The sequence below is a fragment of the Bidens hawaiensis genome, unplaced genomic scaffold, assembly GCF_021521415.1.
Source record: "Bidens hawaiensis isolate Kalapana, Puna unplaced genomic scaffold, B.hawaiensis_p1.1 tig00042848_1, whole genome shotgun sequence".
Lineage (NCBI taxonomy): Eukaryota > Viridiplantae > Streptophyta > Magnoliopsida > Asterales > Asteraceae > Bidens > Bidens hawaiensis.
The window spans coordinates 64,768-72,795 of record NW_027505802.1 but is presented as its reverse complement, the minus strand read 5'-3'; the positions used below and the strand labels follow the sequence as shown (position 1 = coordinate 72,795).

At 37.6% G+C, this 8,028-nt stretch overlaps 1 pseudogene across 1 annotated transcript; it reads left to right on the top strand.

Moving 5' to 3' along the window:
- Positions 1 to 453: 453 nt before the first annotated feature.
- LOC143615394 (pentatricopeptide repeat-containing protein At5g39680 pseudogene) lies at positions 454 to 2,712 on the top strand (annotated as a pseudogene). Its single transcript, XR_013150467.1, has 2 exons — positions 454 to 1,959; positions 2,132 to 2,712. The product of XR_013150467.1 is annotated as a pentatricopeptide repeat-containing protein At5g39680 pseudogene (transcript).
- Positions 2,713 to 8,028: the final 5,316 nt, after the last annotated feature.

Below are 8,028 nucleotides of genomic sequence, written 5' to 3'. Positions count from 1 at the left end.
GCCGATATAAACCGGAAATATGTTTTGACACATGTATAATACAGTTTTATACTTTTATGAATACTATTATACGTCTTTGTTATCGCCTAAAGTTTATAAAGTTATAAATTAACTTTATATATACGTTTAACATCTATATAACACCTATCTTGACCCATAATGATATTACGACCACCACAATTCACCACTCTCCTACGCCACTTAGCCATAACTCAAAACCTGAACTCCGGCAAAGCAATTCACGCTCATTTAATAATATCCAACCAATCCTCCATACACCATACACACGAGTCAAACTCATTAATCAACCTCTACTCAAAATGCAAAGAATTACAATACGCCCACCAAGTGTTCGACCAAATGCCCAAACGAAACATAATCTCATGGAGTACTTTATTATCCGGGTACTCCAAAACCCACATGGATTTTCAAGTCCTAAGACTGTTTCAATCAATGGGTTTGAACAAATTCGATGATTGCGAGCCGAACGAGTATATATTTTCGACGGTTATTTCGTCGTGTTCTAACCTCGGGTGCGCTTTATCGGGCAGGCAATGTCACGGGTACGTGTTGAAATCTGGTTTAGTGTTTTATCAGTACGTGAAGAATGCGCTTGTAAAGTTGTATTCCGTGTTGTCGGATGTTAAAGAGGCTATGAACGTTTTGGATTCGGTCCCGGGATCGGATATATGTACCTATAATCATATATTAAGTGGACTTGTTGATAATGATTGCTTGAATGAAGCATTGGCTATATTAACAAGAATGGAAGCTGATCATTTGGTGTGGAATAAAGCTGCTTATATATATAGTTTCGGCATTTGTGCGCGCGTTAAACGTTTGAGATTAGGGAAACAAGTTCACAACCGGTTGTTAAAGAGTGATGTCGAGTTTGATGTGTTTGTGTGTACTGCGGTTATTGACATGTATGGGAAATGCAAAGATGTTATAAGTGCTAGAAAAGTTTTTGACATGTGTCGAGACCGAAACGTGGTTTCTTGGACTGCGATATTGTCGGCATATTCACAACACGGGTTGTTTGAGGAGTCGTTAAAGTTGTTTTGCAGTATGCAATGTGAAGAAATCGCCCCAAACGAGTCTACATTTTCCGTGGTTTTAAACGCTAGTAGTGGATTATCGTTATTAGGATACGGGTATTCGTTGCACGCGTTTGTAGAGAAAAACGGGTTCGCGGGTCATAAGAATGTTGGGAATTCTTTAATCAACATGTACTCAAAAACTGGTGACATTGAAGCTGCAAATAGAATATTTTCAGGTATGGTTAATCGCGATATTGTAACATGGAATAGTATTATTTGTGGATACGCGCATCATGGTCTTGGTAAAAAGTCGTTGACTTTATTTCAAGAAATGTTGAAAACCAATGAGAATCCTAATCACGTGACGTTTGTTGGTGTTCTTACTGCGTGTGTGCATTTGGGAAATGTTGAATTAGGATTCCGTTTCTTTAACGAGTTAATGAAGGAAAAGGGAATTGATCCCGGTTTGGAGCATTATACATGCATTGTCGGACTATTAAGCAAAGCGGGCAAGTTATCCGAAGCTAAAGATTTCATGCTTTCGACGCCGGTTAAATGGGACACGATTGCCTGGCGTAGTTTGCTTAATGCGTGTAATATTCATAGAAACTATACGTTAGGTACCGAAATTGGGAACATTATTATGAATTTAGACCCGAACGACGTGGGGACGTATACCCTTTTGTCTAATATCCATGCCAAGGCTAATAAGTGGGGTCGGGTAACCGAAACCCGTGAGTTAATGAAGAAAAGAAAGATAAAGAAAGAGCCCGGATTGAGTTGGTTGGAGATCAAGAACCAAACACATGTGTTTGTTTCAGATGATAATAAACATCCGGAGTATATTGAAATTCATGAAAAATTGAAGGACGTGTTCGGTAAGATTAAGTCACTTGGTTATGTGCCTGATATTAGTAATGTGTTACATGATGTTGAAGATGAACAAAAGGAAGGTTATGTTGGTTATCATAGTGAAAAGCTTGCAGTAGCATATGCCTTGTTGAAAACATATAAAGACGCGCCGATTCGTATTATTAAAAATTTGAGGATATGTGATGATTGCCATTTTAGCATGAAACTGATCTCTAAAGTTACAAATCGGGTTATTAATGTACGAGATGCTAATCGGTTTCATTGTTTTCGGGATGGAAGTTGCTCTTGTGAAGATTATTGGTAACTTGTAACAACTTTAATTGATGTAATTATGTAATTTTTGAGTATTTTTGTAATAATCAGTTGTGATATGTTTATGTATTTGTAAAAGAACCAGTATTAAGACCCGCCGCATTGCGGCAAAGCTGTTAAACTGTAAAAACTTGAGCCGCACACATATAAGGAAACATAATGTACAAAGTAAACATCAACAAATACATAAAAGTAATATAAATTGTCAAATTGTTTTAACTTTCAAAGAATGCCGAAGATAAACAAATACTGCTCTAAGGACGACTTTTAACACGTTCTAACTTGAGTTAACTAAATCAGGAAAGTGGCTTTATTCTTCGTTGCATTTGTAACTACGCCTTATATTGATGATCAAACACTTCACCGTAAGCTCACGGGTGTGATTTTCACCATGAAAGTCATCCGATGGAGGTTCAAAGTCAAGTGTGCAAAACTAATAGGCTTAACTAACTCTGTAGGAAAAATTAACAAAATGTGATTAAGTGCATAAGATGTGAGTGGTAATAATTCAGAAAATTCAGTATGTATTTTTTTTTCACCAAAAGAACATCATACAGTAGCCATCTCTATGGATGCACAACCTTTTATTTGCAAAGATATATGAAACGGAAATGTGGCTTCCCTTTACGCGTGGTATTCCTTGTTGAATTGAAGACACGAGAGAGCTTGTTTGGAGAATCAACACGTGTTTATCCCATTCGCCTTTGACACTTTTGGTTTCTTAGCTCCGGATGCCGTGGACCTTTTGAATAGGGTTCAGAAAGTTGTGCATAGTAACGTATCGGCCCGAAACTTTGTTTTTAGTAGGATTGGGTTTGCTATTCAAAAGGGGGTTGCGGCGCAGCTTGTTGCCCGCTTACCTGTCACTTCATTGTAAATCGTTTGGATGTTTCTATGATATTAAGTTTCAACTTAAAAAAAAAAAAATTGAAGACCAAACCGAAAAACCTATTCCTTGTGACAAACAAACAAAGTGAAAAAGGATAAAGATGAGTATTTAATCAGAGATTGTCACACTCTGAAGTTGAGACCAGAATAAACCACAAATTGAAGATGGTAGCACTCTTGCATTAAGGACGACCAGTGAATCAAATAAACCCAAAAACGAAATTGCAGTTGATACAAACAACAACGGCAATACCCGTAGCAGAACAAAAGCAAATAATCGAGAGGTTAGGGGCATCTGTCAAACATTCAACAACCTCATCGGCGATCTTCCAGACAACTTCACTTATATGATCCTCACATTTCATATGCAATATCACACAACCATGGATCCTACTATCCTAGGGCTAATAATATGTTGAAACTCAACTACTAACCAAGGGCAGTTTATTATAGCTACAATGAAGTGATCATTTGAAGGTATGAAAATAACCGATGAAACCGAAACCTAAAGGTCCGATTGACGTCCAATCAATGGTTATAGGTAGAGATGGTCAAAAAAACCGGTTGGGGAACCGGTTTACCGGTTTAAACCGGAAACCGGTTTTTACGAAAACAACCCGGTTTGACCGGTTTACAAACCGCCGGTTCGTATTTCGGTTACAAGTTTTAGATCCAAAACCGGTTAACGAACCGGTTAATATAAAAACCGGTTTTTTTTAATAACCGGTTATGGAAAAACCGGTTTATAAAAAAACCGGTTTTTGACCGTTGTGGAAAAACCGGTTAACCGGTTTCTCCATAACCGGTTAAAAACCGGTTTTTGAACGTTGTATAACGGCTATATGCCCGTTTTTTTTTTGACCGTTTTTTTTTTTACCATTTTACCCCCACAAACATCTATATATAGTTTAGGTTAGGTATTGGTTAGATCACACTCGATTATACAACTCCAAACGCTCTAAACGTTTATTTCATACGCGATTATTTTGTTATCTCACGCTCAATTATACCACATTACCACTCCATACGCTCTTATTTCGTAGTCGATTATCATGGCCTCCCAAAGTGCTGCTTCATCCGTCAACATGGGTGCCTCGAACACGGGAGAAACGGTCGTTCGGGTCATCCCCACGAAACGAAACCATGATGTTTGGCAACATTTCGACCTATGCGAAATGTCTAACGGTAGCCAAAAAGCTCGATGCAAACATTGTTTGAAGTTTTATGGCAAAGATGCAAACTCCACTTTAAAAGCGCATGTACAAAGGCCCTTTTGCAAGGCCTTGAAGGACGAATCGGGAAGTAGTTCGCAGCCGGAGATGACGAATCAAGGAGCGGTGTTTACGTACGACGTTGAAGCGGTACGTCAAAAGTTTTCAAACTTTGTGATTCAACAAACACTTCCTTTCAACCACTTCGACAACCCTCAATTCACGGAGATGATGCAAAACTATGTTCAACCACGCTACCAACACGTAAGTCGTTCGACCCTTAGAAGAGATTGTCTTAAAGCATGGAAAAACGCTAAATCCGAACTAATTTCATACTTTTCAAACTTACAAACTGGTGTAAACTTAACAACGGATGTGTGGTCGGTACCTCATGGTTCGCCCGACTCATACATTTGTGTGACGGCTCATTGGGTTAACCCCGAGTCGTGGCAAATGACGAAACGAACCGTTGCGTTTCAATTGTTTGATTACCCGCACACGGGTAGAAATATTTTTAAAATATTGGATAAAGTAATTCGACAATACAAGATTGAACATAAAATCTTTTCAATTTCGTTTGATAACGCGTCCAACAATACGGCCGCGGTTGGCCATTTAAAATTAAAGTATAAACCTATTTGTGATGGAGCGTTTTTCCATAGCCGATGCATTGCACATATTATTAACTTGGCCGTGCAAGATGGGTTAAACGTGATCGAAACGCAAAGAAACAATTTTAAAAGAATGTTACGAGATGTTTTTAGCAACAATAAAACATTTTCAATATACAAAAAATTTTGTGTAGAAGCTAATTGTCAATGGTTGGGGCCAAATTGGGATTGTCCAACAAGATGGAACTCGACTTGTAATATGTTTGAGAAAGCCATCCAACAAAAAGAATCATTAATTGCGTTTCATCAAATTTTGTCAAGTAGGGGTAAATGTGCACCGTACGATCCTAGAAACTGGTTATTGATTGAGATCGTTACGGAGGTCCTTCAAATTTTTAAATCTTGCACAACTAGTTTATCCGGGGTTTACTATCCAACAAGCCCCATTGCTTTACCAAAAATTGCTGTCATGTGCACAAAGTTGAGTGAACTTCATTGTAGGGGTGCACCTTATTTTGATATGGGTGTAAAAATGAAAGAAAAATTTAGAAAATATTTTCAAGAACTACCCGCTGTTTTGACATGTGCTGCTGCGTTAAACCATTGCATCAATGTTGGTGGTGTTGAAGCTTTAATAGAAAAAATTTGTGATGAGCTAGAGTTAAACGACGATCAAAACCCCTATTATAGCCAAACTTTAAAGAATGCTTTCAACACCACCTTGTCAAACATGTATGATGTCTACCTTACAAAATACGGGTCGTCTTCCCAAATTCATGACTCGTTAAGAGCTGTTGCCCAATCCCAATCCCAAACCGACCTTGAAATGGGGATGTACTACATGATTTGGGAAGACGCCGGTAAACGTCAAAAGGTAAACACCCCAAGCAGTGAACTTGGAAGGTATGGTGGTACCAACTTTGTGAAACACATGACTCCGGATGAATTTAGAAGTCTTGATTTGCTGGCTTGGTGGAGAGGTAAGGAGGATGAGTTTCCGATCCTCGCCGCCATGGCCAAAGATTTACTAACGGTCCAAGCTTCCACGGTAGCTTCGGAGTCTGCTTTTTCTGTTTCTGGTAGGGTTATATCGATTAGGAGGACTCGACTCACTCCACCAGCTATAGAGATGTCGATTTGCTACAAGGATTACTTGGACTCTTTAGATAGGGCACAACATCAACGCTCACTCGAGGGGGAAATGGAGTATGAAGCGGGCTTGTATGAAGACGAGGTCAATGAAGGACACACTCAACCAATGACCGATGAAGAAGCCGCGTACGACGATTACCTAAGAAATAGCTCGGGATCGGGTAGCGAAGAAAATTAGTTAAAGAAACAGCAAACATGGAGGCAAATAATGAGTAAGAAACAGCAAGTTGTTCATGTAATCGTGTCTAAGCATTCTTTAATGTTTGTATTTTTGAGTTACGAATATGCGATAACGATTTAATGTTTGTATTTTTAATGTAAAAACTATAAATGAAAGTTATGTGTTTTTAATCTTTGGTTTGTTGAAAACACATTCACCAACACACACTCATACTCATCTTCCAAGCAAAGAACCCTAACAACGAAAACAAAGAATGGCTTCGGTCAGTCCGTTTTGCCTTGTAGTTACCGGTTTGCCTTGTAGTTACCGGTTTGTTTATACTATGAAAAAATAATGGTTATTAAAAAAAAAAAAAAAAAAAAAACCGGTTAACCTAAAAACCGGTTATTAAAAAACCGGTTAATAAAAAAACCGGTTTATTAACCGGTTCTAACCGGTTTCTAAACCGGTCCTAACCGGTTAGACCGGTTAGGGTTTTGACAGACAAAAACCGGTTATTAACCGGTCCGGTTATTAACCGAACCGGTTTTTTTCCGGGCCAAAAAAAACCGGTCCGGTTAATAACCGAACCGGTTTTTTTAAAAAAACCGGTTTGTGCACCTCTAGTTATAGGAAACAAATAGCATAATCCATATAAAATCACATGAAACATCAAGCGAAAAATCAACAGGAAACGTCAATTACGCAATCAAGTGTAGACGGGTTTGGGTTTGCTGGATCGGTAAAAAAAAGAAAAAAAAGGTTAAAGAGGTAGGCAGGTGTAGGATTATTGGCGGAGGGAATATTGGTGGACGGCATAAGATAACTAGTTTTATACCCGTCCGGTGAACAGGTAGTTTAATGTTATAATGACAAAACTATCTTCTCAAATGACACATGTTTAAGATAAAAGCACAACTTGTTTAACTTATGAGCAAAAAATGACCGAATTCATTGATATAAGACACAAAGCAATCAAAATTAATCATGTACGTGTCTATGTAAATGCATCCAATCTCCAACATCATATATGCAATAGGCATGCCTTAAAGGCCAAGAATAACATTCATAAGGGTATACTGTATTTGCTTTCTAAAACTATAATGTCAAATGACTCGATTAGATTACATGATTCCTTGTAAAGAATAGATTAACTCATGATTAAAGTTTTTTGTTCTCAACTGTCCGGCCATATATGCTCTTCCCACCAGTGTCCTGCATAATATAAAAGTAGTTCAGATAACATGTCAAACTGAACGTTCATGCAAGTATACTGAATAAATTTAAGAAAGATCCTGTCTATATATATACACCATGTTAATGTGTAAGTAAACAACATGATTAAATGTGAGTAGTTGATATATATATAAAATTAGGCTATTTTGTTAACGATTGCTTCCGAGTAAAACACACCTAAGTCATACATTTTCTTGTCATTGTCCCATCCTTAATCACGAAATCTTTGATGACAAGATTAATTGCAGAACCTTTATTAACAAAACCTGAAAGAATAGAAGTGAAAAGATTATTGCCCATAAGTTCATTACCATGTTTATCTCAACTGACGAATAATCATACGCAGAGACATTAATCTAACAGGAGAACACATTGGTAAGCAGACATATATCATCAATCTTATGTATATAGAACCAAAATGTAACATTTACTGAATGTACTTAATGAATTTAACAACCTAAGTAAAAATTAATGCCTGCTTGTGTGTTGAAAGTTAGTTATAAAAAGAAAATATACAAGTAATATCCAACTGTAACAACAAATTG